The sequence below is a fragment of the Neolamprologus multifasciatus genome, chromosome 10, assembly GCF_963576455.1.
Source record: "Neolamprologus multifasciatus chromosome 10, fNeoMul1.2, whole genome shotgun sequence".
Taxonomy (NCBI): domain Eukaryota; kingdom Metazoa; phylum Chordata; class Actinopteri; order Cichliformes; family Cichlidae; genus Neolamprologus; species Neolamprologus multifasciatus.
The window spans coordinates 15,437,813-15,455,762 of record NC_140448.1 but is presented as its reverse complement, the minus strand read 5'-3'; the positions used below and the strand labels follow the sequence as shown (position 1 = coordinate 15,455,762).

Sequence of the window (17,950 nt, the reverse complement as noted above, 5' to 3'; positions counted from 1 at the left end):
CCTCTCCACAAAATCATTTTCATCTCTCATCCCATACAAACATACTAACAGAATTTCTATTAGTCAGAGAAAAAGAATGGAAAAAGCAAGAGAGTAAGGGGATGGTACAAGATTGCATTTTCCATCAGAGTGAACTTTGAGAAAATGTCCACAAACAAATAGAAAAATACAGGTATGCTAGAGGAGTAAAGATGAGCAAAGAGGTGGAAGGGAAAATCAATATACTCATGTGCATGCATGTGTGCGCACACACACACACTCACACCCACATACACAATGAGGTGTGTTTTTAAGGTTAGGCGCTACGTACAAAACAGCCATTTATCCCCATATGATAACAGCAGCACTTGACTTGAAGCTTTCTCTAAACACTTCAGTGTCACTACCTGTGAGATGGGAAAAATGGCACAAAGCAAGTTCTTTTACCAGCTGACTTTTTGACCTTGATAACCTTCCCCTAATGTGTTTTGACTAACACAGTGTGTCCCATTAGCATCCATGCTGTTGGGGGGGCCACAAGATCAGCCACCGTATGGTGTTACGGTCAGGGTTCAGGGTTATTGTTACGCAGGCGGCGCAGCCATCGTGTTTACTGTCGATGGAGATGACTTGGCTCGTGACCCGCTGCCCTGTTGCATATGGGTCCTCCCAGTGAAACGGCTCTGTCGTTCTGAGCATCCATCCTGAGCTGTCATTCAAATGTTTTCATCAGCTCTCATTGCTGTGCTTTATGGCTTGTTTGGGATGAGTAGAGGAACACAATGGCCAGGCTATTTCCTGTCAAATCACTTCATCCTTCTCCTTCATTATTTAATTGACAAACAGAAATGCACATCCCTGCAGTGAACAGCTCCCAGAGAGCAGTACCTTGAATGAGTCAACTTTTCTGGGGTGGAAAGTACAGACTAGCAACAGCAAGAACAGACTCCCAATTGATTTGTCAGCTCAGTTCAAAACAGGCTTATGTAATATCTTCCTCCATCTTTTGCACTCTTAAATGTTCTCTCGATTTAACCATCAACAAAATTTGGTTTGTGTGTTTGCACTTGCAAGTGCTTATATAATCAGATGAACTCATGCACTGCCAGATATGCTTATTATTAATGAGGCAGAGATTTGGACTGTTATCTGTATTAATAATGTTTCCATTAAGTTATTAAAATCTTGTGCTTACATAATAGACTGTCATTATTTTCTAACCAAAATGTTTTCATTGTGCCCCCCCCCCCCGCCCCCCCCCCCCTGTTTTTTGTCTGCTGGCTGTGTTTGTTTTCCTGCAACCAACAGTGACAGTGGGGTCAGCTCGGTGTCAGTCTGTCATTAATTTTACACAGTCCCCATTTAAGTATATGGCCAAACATTAAGAGGCAGGTTGAGGTTTTGTTTTTTTTTGTTTTTGTTTTTTTTTTTTTTTGGGGGGGGGGGGGGGGGTGTCTTTTTTTCCTCTTTGTCTGCCTGTTTCACAGCCTTGTCTTTGTGTCCCCCTGCAGAATGCTTAGCATACTTCCCAGTGTTTTCTTCTAAGTGTTTATCGGGTCCCCTCATGGTCAGTGTAGGTACTTGGCCAATCCTGTAAGGTGTCTACAGTAAAAAAACAAACAAATAAATAAAAAGATAAATAATTAATTAATTAATATTGTGTCATATTCTTTTTGTGCCTTGTATACCCTTTTAATGATCTTATTATAATGTAATTCAGATTAGTTTTAATTTGTTTCATCTAAAAGACCGTGTGAAGCTAATTAACATAAATTCCAACCCAGAGTGAAACCAATTTTTTTTTTCTTTAGCTGTGTTATATTCTGTTTAGTCAGTCCCATATCAGAAAGTTGTGTAGCCCTGTTTAAATAGGGAGAGACAACAGAGGAGAGAGTAGAGGTTTTCCTTTTCTGATACGATAAGGTAGAGGGAATGTTTTGACTGCAGGCTACATGTGGCAGTGAAAATAGCCGAGATACAGCATATCAGAAAAAATATCTCACGATATCTGAATACTTTTCAGGCAAAAGCTGATCATCAGTGTTTGTGCATTTTATCTGAGATTCTTGCAGAGGTACTGCAGCAACACTTCAACGGTTTTCAGCGGATGTCTACATTAATTCTGCTGTTGCTGATGACAAATTGATACATTGTCTGTTCACCAAGCAAGTCTTATGTGTTTATTACACCAATTAAAGCTAAGAGGAGATATATTGACTAAATTGCACTGAAAATTTCAGCTGCCAACTTACCTTCATAAATGTAATTTTGTTTCATCATAATGAAACAGTTCAACTATATCTAAGCTGTTCTGGTACATGTGCTTGGTTGTATTTGCTTGATTCAATGGTTTCTCAATATTTTAGTATTTGATATGCCTACCTTTTCCAGTCAATGTTGACACAAAACCTCAAAATCCGTGTTAATTGGCATGATTTAATGTTTTTCCAAGGATATCAGAAATGCTTGGCTTTCTCATTTTTCATCCACTCCTTCGTTGGACTTGTATGTTTTCATTATAACAGTAGTAATGTCCGATTATGAGTTGCACCTTAATAGTTGATGTGTTATGACTGTTTTTACTTGAAGACAAGAAGATGTGTGGTTTACTTTGGTTTTGTTTTCAATTGGGATAATTTTTTAATTTTCCATCATTACAGATTCTTCCCTATCACAGGAAGTAGAAAACTGTGTTTACTTAAACTAAAACTTTAGTTTTCTATTGAATAATGGTCAGTGGGGTACACTCCTGAGCTGGATTCAAAGTAAAATAAAGTCAGTCATGTTGTAGAGATATTATGATAAATATTAACCTAAACTAGAATTTAAATTGAAATACAACATGGAAATTTGCTTGTATTTCTGCAGATCACTGTACCTTACTTTGACACACATTTTGTACTTCCTATGGGAATTCTTTCTCGTGCATCGCTTTCTCTGTATCAGGTCCATGGCCTTGCCTAACTCTGTCTATCTCATCAGAGAGAGTGGGGGAAGCATGACCTCTGTGTATTTTCATGGTTGACTGGAAAAAACCTGAGTCTACCAGTCCCAGTGGAGAAGGAGAGGATTGTAGAGTGCAGGCTATGACATCCTTTTCCCTGTGTGCTCATGGTTGGCCTCTTGTGGACAATCAGTTCCAAAGCTGACATTTACGCACAACTTGCTCTGCTCAGAGAGGGAGAGGGGAAAAAAACTGAAGTGAGTGGGTGTGTGGGGAAAGAAATCTGACTTGCATTAAGTTACATCTTAAGTTTAAGAAAAGATCAAAAAGTCTTTCGCCGAGTACAGGGTTTTCTACTAGAAAAATCTATTTCTGTGTATGACTGTGTTATGTACAGCTGTCACATGGGATACTATGGAGTCATTGTGGGTGATGGTGCTTTAACATTCTCCAGTTCTTACAGCATTTAAAACTGTTTTTCATTTACATTAAATCTATTTTTATTAATCTAGTGAAGACCGAAGTGTTTTTACTTCTCTTCACTTTTACTGCCTACAATCCCAGCATGTCTTCACGAGGATAGATGAGCGGTTGTGGAACGTGAGCGTATTCTGACTGGGCTCGTAAATGCATCACAATGATTTAAGTACAAATGTGTTTATGTTTACAGGCAGTGTTAAAATGCAGTGTCTTCACAGGAAACTGTGCTGCATTTAGACTTTTCACACTGTTAACTGCTCAGAGTGGCTAACTGCCTTTTACACACTTTATTGTGTAATGGTGTTTCTTCCTGGCCCTGATCCCACTCTCCCTCTGCTTGTCTCTTCCTCCCATAGGTGAGTACCGGGATCCCGGATGCATGTGTCATAACCACGAGAAGGACTGGCTTGCTCGTCACAGTATGCGGTCTTGTTATATTAAGCTCTCTGTGCTTCTTAAATCCTCGCTGTAAATTTACTGTGATTCTTGATGGCATCTACACTTCCTTGAGAAATGGCTGATTATAGTTGCGGGGCGCTACAATAGATAATCATTAGCCATATGCACTGTGCACTGGCATCGTTCAAGATTTAGAGTGCTGTCCGTGGTGCTGAAAACAAATCTATTGCTGCCAATACATTCGTGCTCAGTTGTGTAATAGGTCTATTGTGTGTGCAAGAATCTGTGGGAGCATGTGGCAGTGTACCCGTCCATCTTTACAGCATGTGTGTGTGTGTGTGTGTGTGTGTGTGTGTGTGTGTGTGTGTGTGTGTATGTACTGGTACGTGAGCGTGGCTCCATTATCTTTGCGTCTGAACAGTTTTCCCGTCCCATGCATCATCCACCCCCGTCTGTCTCCATGTCAGCCCTGATAACAGCTCCTATTGCCCACAGAGATGACTAATCAATAACACACAACCATGGGAACAACAGCTTGCTCTCCACACAGACATACAAGTGCGCACACACAAAACGGAAGTATTGGCTCACTGTCCGCAAACATTGCATTGACTGCTGTAAGCTGACAAAGAATCTGTTGTTTTCTGATTTCGGGATATCTGGAATGCTCACACTTCCACAACACCACCCACTGCTACCAACACTGCTCCCGCAGCTAAGCCACACCTTCACATAAAAAAAATGCAGTAAGTGTGTTCCCACACACCCACACACACGCGCACACATTCCCGCACGCACACACACAATTTGTCAAAAGACCCAGAGTCGGTGATGCTTTATCAGCCTTTATCACTGTGTGGTTGAGGATGTTTCTTCTTACAAAGAATCTTCAGTTTCCTTCTGCTTGCATCACTATTGGTTCTCTTCCCTTCTTATCTATTCATGTTCCCCACTTTAATGCTCTTCCAGTACAAGGCCTGTCAACCTCCATAGAAGCGAAATCAGGGCTTCGGCTGAGTGAAACTGCTTACTGATTTTACTTGATTCAATGCCCCTCACCTTCAATGAGTATCTCAGTCAGCCTCAAAGGAATAACATAGGACAGATGACAATAAATGCATAAAAGTCTTGAAAGGCACTGGTAGAGCACCGTTCGTCCTTCCCCTGTCTTTTTTATTCTATTGTCTTCCACCTGTCAGTGTGTTGTAATGCCCATAGACAGACTGGCTTGTTTAAAACCTTGTCTTCTGTCCTGCTCCCCCCACCCCGAGGTGCCATTCTGACCCAATAACTCCTTCATTCCTCTCTCATGCTTCATTCACTCCTCTTGCTGCTTCTCCTCCCCCCCATGCTCCTCTCAGTCTCTCTCTGTTGCTTACTCTCTCTCCCTCCGGTGGCCAGAATGCTGTAATTGAGTTTTTTATTCAAGTCAATTAAAAGTGCAGGCCCAGTCAGAGACAAAACAAGTGTGCACAGTTGCTTTTTTCCTCCGGCTGCCTCATTTTTTATTCAGTCCACTCTTTATATCACTCAGTAGCTAAGAAAGCACGGGGTGTGTACTTTCATTTCATATGTGTCATTAAACTGTTTTGACATTGTTTACAATGTAATTTATCTTTCTGTATGACGCCTCCCCTTCTCCCAAAAGAAATCCTATTTAAATGGTAATTCAAACTTCCATTAAGTTGGGGCCTTTGTGGATGCCATACAGAAGTTGCTCTATTCCTCCCTTCTGCCTCAGCAGCCATCTGAGGCATGATTGTTTACTCCCAAAAAGCCAAATATTCATCAAACTGAAACACCAGCAATGTTGTCTTCAGTTGATAATGCTTTCCTGTTCTCATTTAGCATCATATTTTCTTTAGCCACTGAAGTGATAAATGATGGTGCCAAGTTCATAGGGATCATCTGAGATGATAGAGCGTCATAACTGTGTGTCATCTGCCGAGGCATAATAACTTTGTAATCAGAGGGAAGGTTCACCAAGGTTTGAATGAGCTGGTCCACTTCAGACTCCGAGTCGAGTATTGGGTGCAAATTGATATGCAGATGTTGACACGAGCCGCGCCGCATATCACAACTTAAATAATTTCTCTCCCTCATTTACTGAATTGTAATTGTGCAATGCGGAGATAGTGAAAGTGAAGGTAATGCTTTTCATATGCAAATGAGGAATGAAATGAGAGATTTGCAGCATTCATTAAAGAAAAGCAAGGAGATTTATGATGGCTGTGCGGCTAATTTTCTTTAAATGCTTTAATCAGCGAACCGTTTGGAAGGCACAACTCTGAAGTGGAACTTGTCCTCTTTATAACCACATGCATGCATGCTTACACACACACGTGCACTGCTTGCGGTGTATTCTTGTTTTAGTGACGTAGTGTCGAGGTTGAAGTAAAAAGCTATTAACACTTTATAATAACCATCATTAATAAATTGTAAATTGATGGGCAATTAAGCTTTATTTCACAGGTTTTGTTTTTTTTTACTGTTAACAAGCAATTAAATTATAAATGATGATGTTTACTAAGTGGTTAATAATTACTTTAAAGGCCATTGCTTATTTTTAATACTTAAACTGAAGGGAATTTGTAAATGAAGAAGAACATTTCAAATTGTTAATATAAACCGTTCCCAGAAAAGTAGATATATTTGTATCCAATTTCCAGGTGAACTGTCCATCAGCTGATTTAAAAGCAATTCAGTTGGACAACTTGCTTTATGATTTATGCAAGCGGAATTTAGGGTGTCTGGTATCCATGCTATGGCCCTGTCACTCCCTGCAAATATCATACATATAGAAATCAGTGATGAGCCAGTATCTCCCCAGAGGCTACAGGTGGATGCCAGGATAATGGAAGGGTTGAAACAGCAGGCAGCAATGCAGGGCAGCATGACACTGATGTGTCAGAGTGAGAGATGGGAAATTTTGAAGCCTAAATAGACCACCAAATTGGGAAGCTGTGTATGACGTGAAGAGAGCGCGGCATGTTTCACGTGTATGACGCAGTTCAGCTCGAGTTGAGAGCCTCAGATAACGACGTTTCATTAGGAAACAAAATTTAATATATTCTTTCTATTTCTTTAAAAGCTATTTGATTTTGAATAGAGGCATATTCTATTAAAAGTTGAAGTCATACTATTTTTCCTCGCGTCAATCAAGCGGATGCAGATTCTAAGGGTTTTTCTTTCACTGAATTATTTTCTGCCATTAGGGTTTTTGACATTTCTGATGCTCAGATATTCCTGTTATGATGCCCAAACCTGGGGAAATGATTATTTGATCATCTGCTGAATTTCTAAGTTTGCTCACTTACAAAGAAATAAACAGTCTCTAGTATTTATAGGACTTTCATCTTAGCGTGCCCATGTGGCACACAGGCTCCAATCAATCAATCAGTTTATAACAAATCCTTCTGATCTCAACTCGTTATACGTATAAAGCAAACATGTCCACAGAATCAGTTTCTTCCAACCTCTCCACCACCATGGACAAAACCAAAGAGCTGCCAGAGGACACCAGGGGCAAGATTATATACCCATACACAGCTGGAATGAGCTACAAGACCATCAGCAAGATGTTTGGTGAGAAAGTGATAACTGTTGGTGCAATTAGTAGCCTAGCTAGTCTCCAGACCTCAATCCAATAGAAAATCGGTTTAGAGAGCTGAAGCTTCGGGTTGCCAAGCAGCAACCAGGAAACCTAATTGATTTAGAGAGTTTAGAGGAGGAGTTGGGCCAAAATCCCTCCTGCAATGTGTGCACACCTGATGACCAACTACAAGAAACATCTTACTGCTTCTTCACCAAGTACAAAGTCAGCTTTTGCTTTGGGATCAAAGACTTGGTTCACTCAGTGACATTCAAGTCAATTTAAAACTTTTATGTGTTGTGTGGGTTTTTTCCCTGGATTTTTGGTTAATATTCTGTCTCTCTATATTAAAATGAAACTACCACAAAATTAGTTAATTTCTTAACCTATAAATTCAGCAGAGGATCAAATAATTATTTCCCCCAGAGTATTTACGCATGACCATAGGCATTACATTAAAAATGAGGGTAGTTTAACATTTTTTGGCTGTGTTTCTTTGTTGTAATTCTTCACTTATCTGTATGACCGTGTGGGAAAGTGAACCATTTGACTGTTTCACTTATAGAGGTAAACCCAGCTTAGCATGGTGTGTGAACATTTACAGCTGTGGTCTGTGTGCTCTTTGCTAGCTGCCCCACAGCTAACACAGCTGTTGGCCTTTTCACAGCTATTGGCCTTTTCGTTATTTACAGTAGTTTTGCAAGGAAGCAGGGTAAATACCATGAAAAACTGAGGGAAGATAATTGACGTTGCCTGTATGCTGCAGAGGAGTATGTGTCTATTCAATCAATACCTGTATAAATACTGACTTAAAGGATTCAGCTGTAAGAAATGGGGTTAATAGCATGTGGTGCAGCCTTAACTGGAGCTGGCTGTGAGATCATTTTGAGCTAACAAAATGTATTTCGAGAGCACAAATCAACCAGTGTTGCCTCCTTTTTCGTGAGTAAAATTCATAACCTTTACATGGTAGGGAGGCTGGTCTAGTTTGAAATTATTTCTTGTGTTTGGCAGATTAGAGAGAACGTCTTTTTGATTAAAATGCTAAACCTTTTTCCTGTCTTCTTGTCACACACGCGCATCGGCAATACAGCGTTTATTTCGGGTAGCTGGTTTTTGATGTACCTGATGATGTGGAGCTTCTGGTTCTCAGGGTGCTCATTTGTAAGAGGGTACATTCAAATTAGGTTTTGATTGCAAGCCAAAAATATGTTCTAGCACAAAAGGTTTTTACATTACGTCTTGTTTAATGCTAAATACCCTTGCACTCATTTTAATTGCTCTGGATGAGAACATCAGCAAAATAATAATAATGTTTATGGGCACATTTTCTTCCCAACATAAACAACATTTATGAGGGAAGTTGGAGTGATTACAAATTATTGGGATCGTAACATTCTAGATCCAGGACACAAACATACAAATAGGAAGAATAAAGGCACGCTTCTGACAGTTTTTAAAAAGGCTAAAAGCACAAACACTGATTGATTCATTTCATCCGCTTTACACTTAGGTGCTGAACGCTTAAATATAATCAGAGAACAAACGCGGCATGACATCTTATAAAAATATTACTTAGATTAATTTCCAAAATGTACGCTTTTTGGACTGTTTCTTCTAAACGGAAGAAACAGTCCAAATAGCGGTGATTGGACAGATGGCATGTTAAAGGCCAAACTAAAGCCTGCTGCTGTCAGATCCACATTATTCTTTTATACTCTTCTGTTAAGCTGTTTATCTGCCTGGGACTTGCACAGAAGTGAAGCACTGTTGAAAGTTTAAAGGTCCTAATGTGTGTTACCCTTTAATTGATCAAAACCTTCACTCAGACTTTAAACTTCCATATAACGTGGGCATGTTACAGCTGTAACACATATTAGTATACTGTGTGGATTTTGCAGATTAATTAATTCTGTATCTATTCATCTGCTCTGTATGAGAGTTCAGTAGTCCTATTTCTGATACCTTTTTTCAAATCTCTCTGTTTCCATGGATACTGAAGACTGTAAAAGGCAGGTAGACGATGGATATACACTTTCAGGCTCTCTACTGTTTGGACTCACCAGTTACAAGTGCGACGTTTAAAATGTCCTACCTGAATTGTCAACCATTTAAATTGTCTAAAGACGAGAATGTATGTGAGGTGTGGTTTCTAATGTGTTTTCACGGTCAAGACAAGACCACAGTCAGGTCTCATTTTCTCTGTTTCTTTGGCCTGTTTTTGTTTTTCAGCCTATTTTTTGTTATGTGTGTCAAGATTTTAAAAAGGTCATTGTACGAGCACTGCAGCGGTGAATCAGATTGATGAGGTAAATTTGTATTTATAGGGCATTCACAAGCTGTCTGTAGCTACTGTAAACAACTGGCAAGACATGCATGAGTGTGCAGGTTGGTTTCACAACTAGATAAAGAGGTGAACAGTTTCAGGTTTGTTAATTCGAGGTATTCTGCTGAACTGGGGGAGCTAAGAGGAGAAGAATGAACAGAAAAGATAGTCAGGTGCATTCACATAAGCATATATAATTTCTTTTCTTTTTTCGTATAACAACAATAACAAAACATCAACTGGGTTTATCTGTGACCTTAGCAAGAACTTTTCTTCACCACTCTGAACCAAATGTGAGTATTTTTTGCTCCTGCCTCACTTTGATATGAAATAGTTCTTTGGAGGAAGTTCAGTGAGAGGAAAACTAAATCACAAAATACCTTTAAAGAGTGACCAGGATGATTTACTTGAAAATTTTTACGTTAAAAGTTTAAAACATTTTTCACATTTTCCAAAATACTTTATGTGTATAAATACTTTAGCACACTGCCTTCATGTTGCATTTCAGTCTTTTGTATCTTTTTACTTATTACTAAACTTTTATTAAACAGATTTTGGAAACATTCATGCCCTCAGGTATGCCCACACTTTTGACTGGTACTGTATGCTTTGTGGTCGCTTTTTTACAAGTTGTCAGTTTTGTCCTTTTACTGTCACAAGTTTGTGTTTTGTGATAGTAATGTCAAGAAAAAAATGTAGCAGTGATTAAAGATTTTTGCACAAATAAAAGAAAGGAACCATCAATCTTCTGAATAATTATTTAGTAAAGTCTTAGTGTATCATTTGAATTTTTATTATAAATATAAGTAACAGTCTGTTTTTTTTAGCACAGAGTCACAGACAGAGACAGTTGGTGTTTAAAATCTTCAAACATGTCTTTTTGTGGCCTTTGTCTTCATTCTAACTGTTTTTCTTTGTCTGTCTTGAATTCAAAGTGACGTTAAGAGTTTTGATGATGGATGGAGAGAACATTTCTAAAGCCCTTTTGCTCAAGCACGGTGTCTGCTTCAAATCTATACCAAGCATCTATTTTTGTATCTGTTTTTATGAGGAAAAATGGTAGTCTTCAAGTTCATACTCAGGTTACATAAAGTGATCATCTCAGTCATCTCAAGTTATTTTTTTTTCATAGGGAACATTTTAAATGAACAAATGGGCTGCAAGAGAAAATCCATTTCAAAATGAATAATGCACTATATTTCTATCCTTATAAAACCCTGCATGCCCTTCCCAAAGACACATATTCTTCTTTCTCCAATCCATGCATACTGTGCTGGCACAGTGCAAGGTAGTGCAGATAGAGATCAGATACCTTTGTCAACTCACCTCAGCAGGTTGTAATGATATTGATGTCAGGAAGTCATCATGGAGGACATGTATCACAGCAGGAAATGTCTTAGGTGAAACATGTCCTCTCTGTACTCATCAATTCTTTAGCAACCTGCTGTCACCTCACTCTTCTGGATACAGCAACACATCTCCCACCTTTTGCTTTTTTTTCTTTCTTTTTTTTTGCATTTGTCCTCTGTTGCACTCTCTCAAACACAAGTACTCATTCATCCACACAGAGTGAGTTAGGGTGAGTTCTACACAACAACTAAACAATGCTTTATTCACACCTGTTTCTCTGACTTTACAGGATTTTCAAGGGAGAATCTCAGGCCATATGAGCTAACAAAATAAGAAAAAACCAAAAAAAACCAAAACATTGACACATTATTAAGGTTTTATGTGTTCTGATACCATAAAAGGCTAGATCAGTTTAGCAGGCTAAAGTAGATGATTCACTTCTGGTAATGTGATCTGTTTTGGAAAAAAAGGGGACATTAGAGCAAGGTGCACTATATAACAACATAATTCCGTGATTCGAATCATCTTTGCCTCTCATTTTGATTGGCTGCTCGCCAGATTGATGCTGGTGCAAATGCTAACAGTGTTGTTTGATCGCACGAGAGCACATATGTTACTTTGTTTCTGCACAGCTTAACTCGGGAATAAACTGCGACCTGCTGGTGCCTGCTTCCCCCCTATCTTTTATAGCTAACAGGTCTCTGTACAGCTGTAAAGGTCAGAAACAGTAAGAGGGTCTAAGAAACAGCTGACTTAAACATAAACACTGCACAGGAAGAGTCTGCACCTGCCATGTTTGTTTTTTATTGACTGTGCTACCTCCCTGCCTGCTCCACCGTTTTGCATAGTTCTCATAAAAAATGACATTTTTTATCATAAAACAGATGCTGAATGTGAAAGTCCTGCATAAATGCAAAGGATGTGATGGATTTTTTCTTCTTCTTTTTAACGTGGGTAGACTTTCTACTACTCTGATAATAATTTAAGATAAAATGACACATAATTCAGATGTCACAGCTCTTTGTTCTTTAACTTTTGCTTTAGCTTGTGAGAGTCCTGTCTGCTTTTGCTGACATTTAGGCATGCTAGCATGTTGCCATGTTGTTGCTGAATATGCAGGCTTTTTTTGTGTTGTGTAGCTCTCTGCGGCAGGTAACGCTGATCGGTGGTAAAATACGTCTTAGTAGTATAAACGCTTTTTTTTTTAAGCCTAATTTTTGTTTTATGACATCTATTACTATCTGACAGGTAAAAAAAAAAAAATCCATAAATTTTCTCGCTCCCCGTGTTGCTCTGTATGTGTCCACATCCCCTGCTGAGCTGAAGAGAGTCTAGCTGTTCAGCTGAATCTACTAGTGAATTAACAGTTCTACAGCCTGGCAGGTGCCTCATTAGAAATATTTTAGAGCTGTTATCAGTAACCCAACGCTCCCTGTTTAAAGACCCACAGCCTAGTGTGGTTGTTTTTTTGTGTTTGTGTGTGTTTGAGACAGAGAGACGAAAGGGAAGGCGTTTGTGTATGTGTGATACTGGTTTAATTGGAGTTGTGTTAATTCAGCACAGTAGTGATTTAGCACAGCAGCTGAATGTGTTCATTTTCCGACCTCAGATTTATTTTTGGTGAGAAGTGCTTCTTGAGCAGCTGTACTTATGTGAGGTGAGTCTCCTGAACATGCCGAAACGTCCCAGAATGAGCCAGTGACACGCTGTTTGTGTTAATTAGAAAAATAATTCAAGGTTTTGAACTGTGACAAGCTGTGAACGCAAACATCAACTCTGTGGCAAAACTATATTGACTTAATTTTTAAGCCGCTGAATGATGAATTAAATGGTGCAAATACGGTTTAGTTGCCTATTAATTTCGCATTTTGACCCTGTGTCCTTGAGTTTTTATATGCTGACGCTGTTGTGTACTGTTAAAGAAACTAAAGAGCTTAGAGAAGGTTCCTTTAGTTTGAAAAACTGGAGCCTTAATGATGATGCAGAATGGCTTTAATGTGCACAGCTTGAAAGAGTGCTGCTCATTCTTCGGTTTGTTTTAGCCAAATTTTAAGTCATCCGTTTGACATTTTGGTTTGCTTAAGATGAAATACTATGATTTATCTGTGTGTGATTTCCCGTTTTTCTCTGCACAGCACGCTCAGAAAGTAATGAGAAACATTTTCCCAGAGGCTGTGGAAATGCTATTTAAAACCTATACCGTCATCATAACATAAAGCAATAAATACATTTAGCCTGCATCAGAAAAGGAAATCTATTGCACTAGTAATATGTTTGCAATTGTTATTTTTCCCCTTTTACCAAATTTTTCATATCCTCTCCAATCTGATATAATAACCCAACTTTCAGAGTCACAAAAAAGAATGAAAAATAGAGTTAAAGATTTTTTTTGTCAAAGCTCCTTTGTATTTTTCTAAAGCTTAAAGTGATACATTTCAGTTACATGCTCTAGGTTGAAAGACACATTTTTTTTCCCATAGTCATAATTAGCAGAACATTTCATGAGGAACGTGGAGTGTAAAACATTTTCTTTGCGGTCCTATTTTTCTTTTGACTTCAAAAGCCTTTTTATTTTTATTTATTTCTTCTTTTTTTTCCAGTGTTTTTTGTGTCAGGGCAAAAAGGGATGAAGCTTTTGTGGTGAGAAGCAGAGAAACACTCGGTGAACTACAAAGTGTGGAAATTGACAGAGTTTAGTCTTTGGCTGCTGACAGTGTTGACTGGAGTAGAGCCGAGATTTTCAGGCTGCTTCCACAGACAGTAAGATCAAAATTAACCACGATTTTCAGAGTGCAACATATTGCCAGGCACTTTCTTGAGTATACTGTACATTCGCAGGGGTAAACATAGAGTTTGAGGTTCTTTCTGTGCATTTGTGGAATCACACACATTTGGAATCTAAACATTAGCTGGTTAAAATAACGGTTTCACAAAGCAGAATGTAAAGTGAACACTGGCATTTTGGCTCAAGATATGTTGAGATGTGTGTGTGTGTGTGGGGGGGGCTCAGTACGGTGTTCATGAGAGTGAAGATAATTTGTAATTATTTTCAGGAGCACAAAGACAAAGGCTTTTGACACTGAATGTTAATTGTTCAACTGGGTACACAACCACTTCATCATTTTGCTCACAAACAAGGGAATATGAGCGATGAGACGATGTGACATTTAACATAATAGGATACTGGGTGTCTCCGAGGGTAACAGGAGTCTTGGTTATGAGATTAGATATGTATGAAATATACCATATACTGACATTTTCTAATATGTGTGGAGGACTGTGAAAAAAGTCTTGAGTCATTTTTTAAATATTTTGTTTCCAAGGACCCAGACTTGGTGCAAACCTGGGGTGCAGTGGTTAGCATTAGTTTGCATGTTCTTCCCATGTCTGCATGGTGTGTCTCCAGGTACTCCGGCTTTATACAACTTCATACAATATAAACAATTTTAATATTTGCACTACACTTTTTTTTTTTAACTAAACCCTATCTATCTGTCTAACTGTCAATCTGTCTCTCTGTCTGTCTAACATTTAATTAGCCAACTTTTTACTTTATTAATGCAAACACTGATAAAGTGAGAAAGTAGCTAATGTTGAAATTCTTTGGCTATTGTGGTCTTCAGTGCTGCTTATGAAATACCACTCTAAACAACACGAGTCTTTGATTGTATTAATATAAAAATAGTGTGATATTAGGAAATGGGTTTAAATTGGTAAACCTTTGGTCTTCAGGACTGGAAAGAATGTTTTTAATTCAATAAATATGGATGGGTTCATGCTGAAGGAAATTTGGCTTTCATTTAGCTCTCAGTTTCACAAAGAGAAATGCAGTCCAAGTCAACAAAGTCTATTTTCACTTAGTCTGAAAAATATCCACAGAGAATCAGTTGAGCCTGGAAGAAGGAATGCTTTTGGCATGATGCTCCACTTCTCAAAAGTCTCTCAAAACCTTGTGAATAGGCATCCAGACTCATCCATTTCGCAGCCCGCTTTGCATGGCACCAGAACCAAGAAAAACTCATTGAGTGCCAGACCACAATACACAAAGTACAGTTTTCTCTTGGTTTTTTTTTTTTTTTTTGGAGTTTTGAGACAGCTGATGTTAGCTTAACAATAAGTCTCAAATGTGCTAGATAAAAAAAAATCCTGGAAAATCAGAGAAATAATTAAAGAATAGTGAACCCTGACAAACGTGCTTTTGCTTACTTTCAGTGGCGACTCAACTGCTTCTTTTGGGTTAGAGATGCAAAAGACCACATCCAACACTGTTAACAAGTGCAATCAGGGGTCAAACTTATTCCGCTTAACCGGAGATTAATGCTGTTTAAAGAATTAGATACGTGATTTATTCAGTGTTTTGTAAATCAGAAGGGCAGTTATCATTTAGAAAGTTGATACTTTAGATTACAGTTTATATATATATATATATATATATATATATATATATATATATATATATATATATATATATATATCTGCATATATATAATATTTATATAGATATATAGATAGATTTTTTCTTTTTTTGGGGCGGGGGGTATTGATTAGCTTGATATTGCAAAGCAGCAACCACATGAGCACAGTAAAAGAACCAAATTTTTTACGGTATATCACTTATTCATCTGCTTTTATACACATTGGAAGGAGGGGGTGAGAAAAACTAGACTAGCAGAACAGACTGTTTCAGTATTGTTGTCAGTTGTAAGGTGAATTTCTTGTATAGTGTATAATAGCAGATTGACAGTTCCTTACTTCTCTCAGACTCCATCATTAGCTTTTCATGTACTTGATTAAACAACTGTAGCAGTTTCTAAACTGTCATTTGTCATTACATCTTGTATTGTGGGCATTGAGGCCAAGACCGACTGGACTCCAGACCGTGCCTAATTACACTGTATATTATATCAAAGTGTAATCCACAGTCTAACACTTGCTCTTTGACCTGGAAATATAGCACTATATTTCCAGGCAGACATGAGCCTCCAGAAAGAAAAATAAATAAGCGAAGGCGTGCACATCACATCTGACAGCGAGTAGTCCTTGTGATATTTCGTGATCTCTTATAATAACAATAAAAAAAAAAGAAGAATTTGATAGGAGTCCTTTTTTCCCCTTCATCCCATTTATCACATACACAGACAAAGACGTTTTTCTTTCTTTCCTTGCTCGTATGCTTGACACCGTAATTATCTTGGGGATTTACAAGCAGTCACAAGGCAACTCTGAGGTTGCGCCCAGACAAAGACACTTAAAGGCATTTCGGTCATTGTGGAGTGGATGAGGCTTTGAATGTGTTTGACAACAATATTGTTCTTGTCTTAGTAGTTGCTTGTCTGGAGATTCATCAGATTTTAATGAAAAACAAAAACATTGCTAGTGCACAGCCAGCACTCAAGTCTACCACTGTTGTTTCAGAGGCAAAAGGTTTGAACCTGCCTGGATCCTGTGCAAGTGTTTTCTCAGGGAGATCCAGCAAGAAATTTTAAGTTCACTGGTGATTCTACATTGACTGTAAGTGGGGATTTGAGTCTAAGTTACCTCCCAATGCCAGCTGGCTCCAGCCCCCACACCCTCTCAACCTTTGCCCACTAATCCCCTTCCCCATGATCCTTGTTAGATAAGTTAATATATTTGTGTAGATTAAATATTACAGGAAAACAAAGGCCGTTGTGTGAGGTTGTGTAGTGAGTGATAATATTAGCCTTTTGTGCATAAGTATACACAGTAATAAAGTAAGGCAAATATAGATAAAGTTTGAGTTGTGTTTTGTGTGTCCACACACTATACCATTTTTAGCTTGGAAAAAAAATGAGTGCCATAAAATCTGTAGGGCAGCAATCCTACTTTCAGTATTTAATTATGGATCCTTTAGCTTATCTCCCTCTGGAAAGGACAGCATCATCTCCCATTTCATGCTACTCCACAAGCGGAGATTCACCCTGCCTGGCAGCTCTGCTTGCGCTACAGCATCACATAGAGCCGTTGCACACTTGAACCCACACATCCACTCCCACATGCACAGACACACACTCGCTTTCACCTTGTCAGCACTTGCTCCAGATGAATCTTGATGGATAAAGCTTCCATTAACACATTAGAGTGTCTATATCCATGTCAGTGCAGCTGCGCACCTCACGCATGTGCTCCCTCCGTACACACTGCTCATCTTTCCCCTGCAGGTGGAGCTGAGCTTGTTGCACAGCAGCAACAGCAGCAGGGTGAGCTGTGATTAGGCGTTTGCTCATGATGATGTAAAGTCAATTCAAAGAGGCATTAATGTGTTTACTGAAGAAAAGTAGCTATTTTCCACATCCTAAAGATCACTTTGTTCACTGAGGTGAGTTCAGCTGTCTAATGTTAGTTCTTAAGGTTCCTTCTTCATGCCTCATTAGCATTGCTATTGTGTGATTGGAGGAGATGAGCTTTTACTCTGCTTTTGACTTCAACCCAGGGCTCATTACTCCTGCACTCTCGCTCGCTGTCCATTTTGACTTTATTTTCTCACACACATGCAGTTTGGGGCAGATTATTATAGAAACCTGTAGTTCTCCCATCATGCTGTAGTTCTATTAAATAAATACAGGACATATGCTTAGAAACCTATTCACATAACCTAATTGTATGTGACTATTTACTACAGACATGTAATTTGGACAGCAAGTGGATTCCAGCATTTAAGAAATTTCATTAACAGATTTGTTGGACGTCATTTTACACATCGCGCAATCTGTCATCAATAGATGCAAATACAGTCAAACACAATAGAATTTTTAAAAAGCAGAAAACAAAGCGCCTTTCATAATTTGGAACTGCCAACGATGGCTGACACTGAACCACATCGCTCATCATTTCACAAGATGCCAGGATCTCATCCGCCCAC

General features: G+C 38.7%; 1 protein-coding gene across 3 annotated transcripts in view; it reads left to right on the top strand.

Moving 5' to 3' along the window:
• cadm2a (cell adhesion molecule 2a) overlaps positions 1 to 17,950 on the top strand; it is a 221,754-nt gene that overhangs the window by 39,744 nt on the left and 164,060 nt on the right. The gene's annotated exons all lie outside the window — the stretch shown is intronic.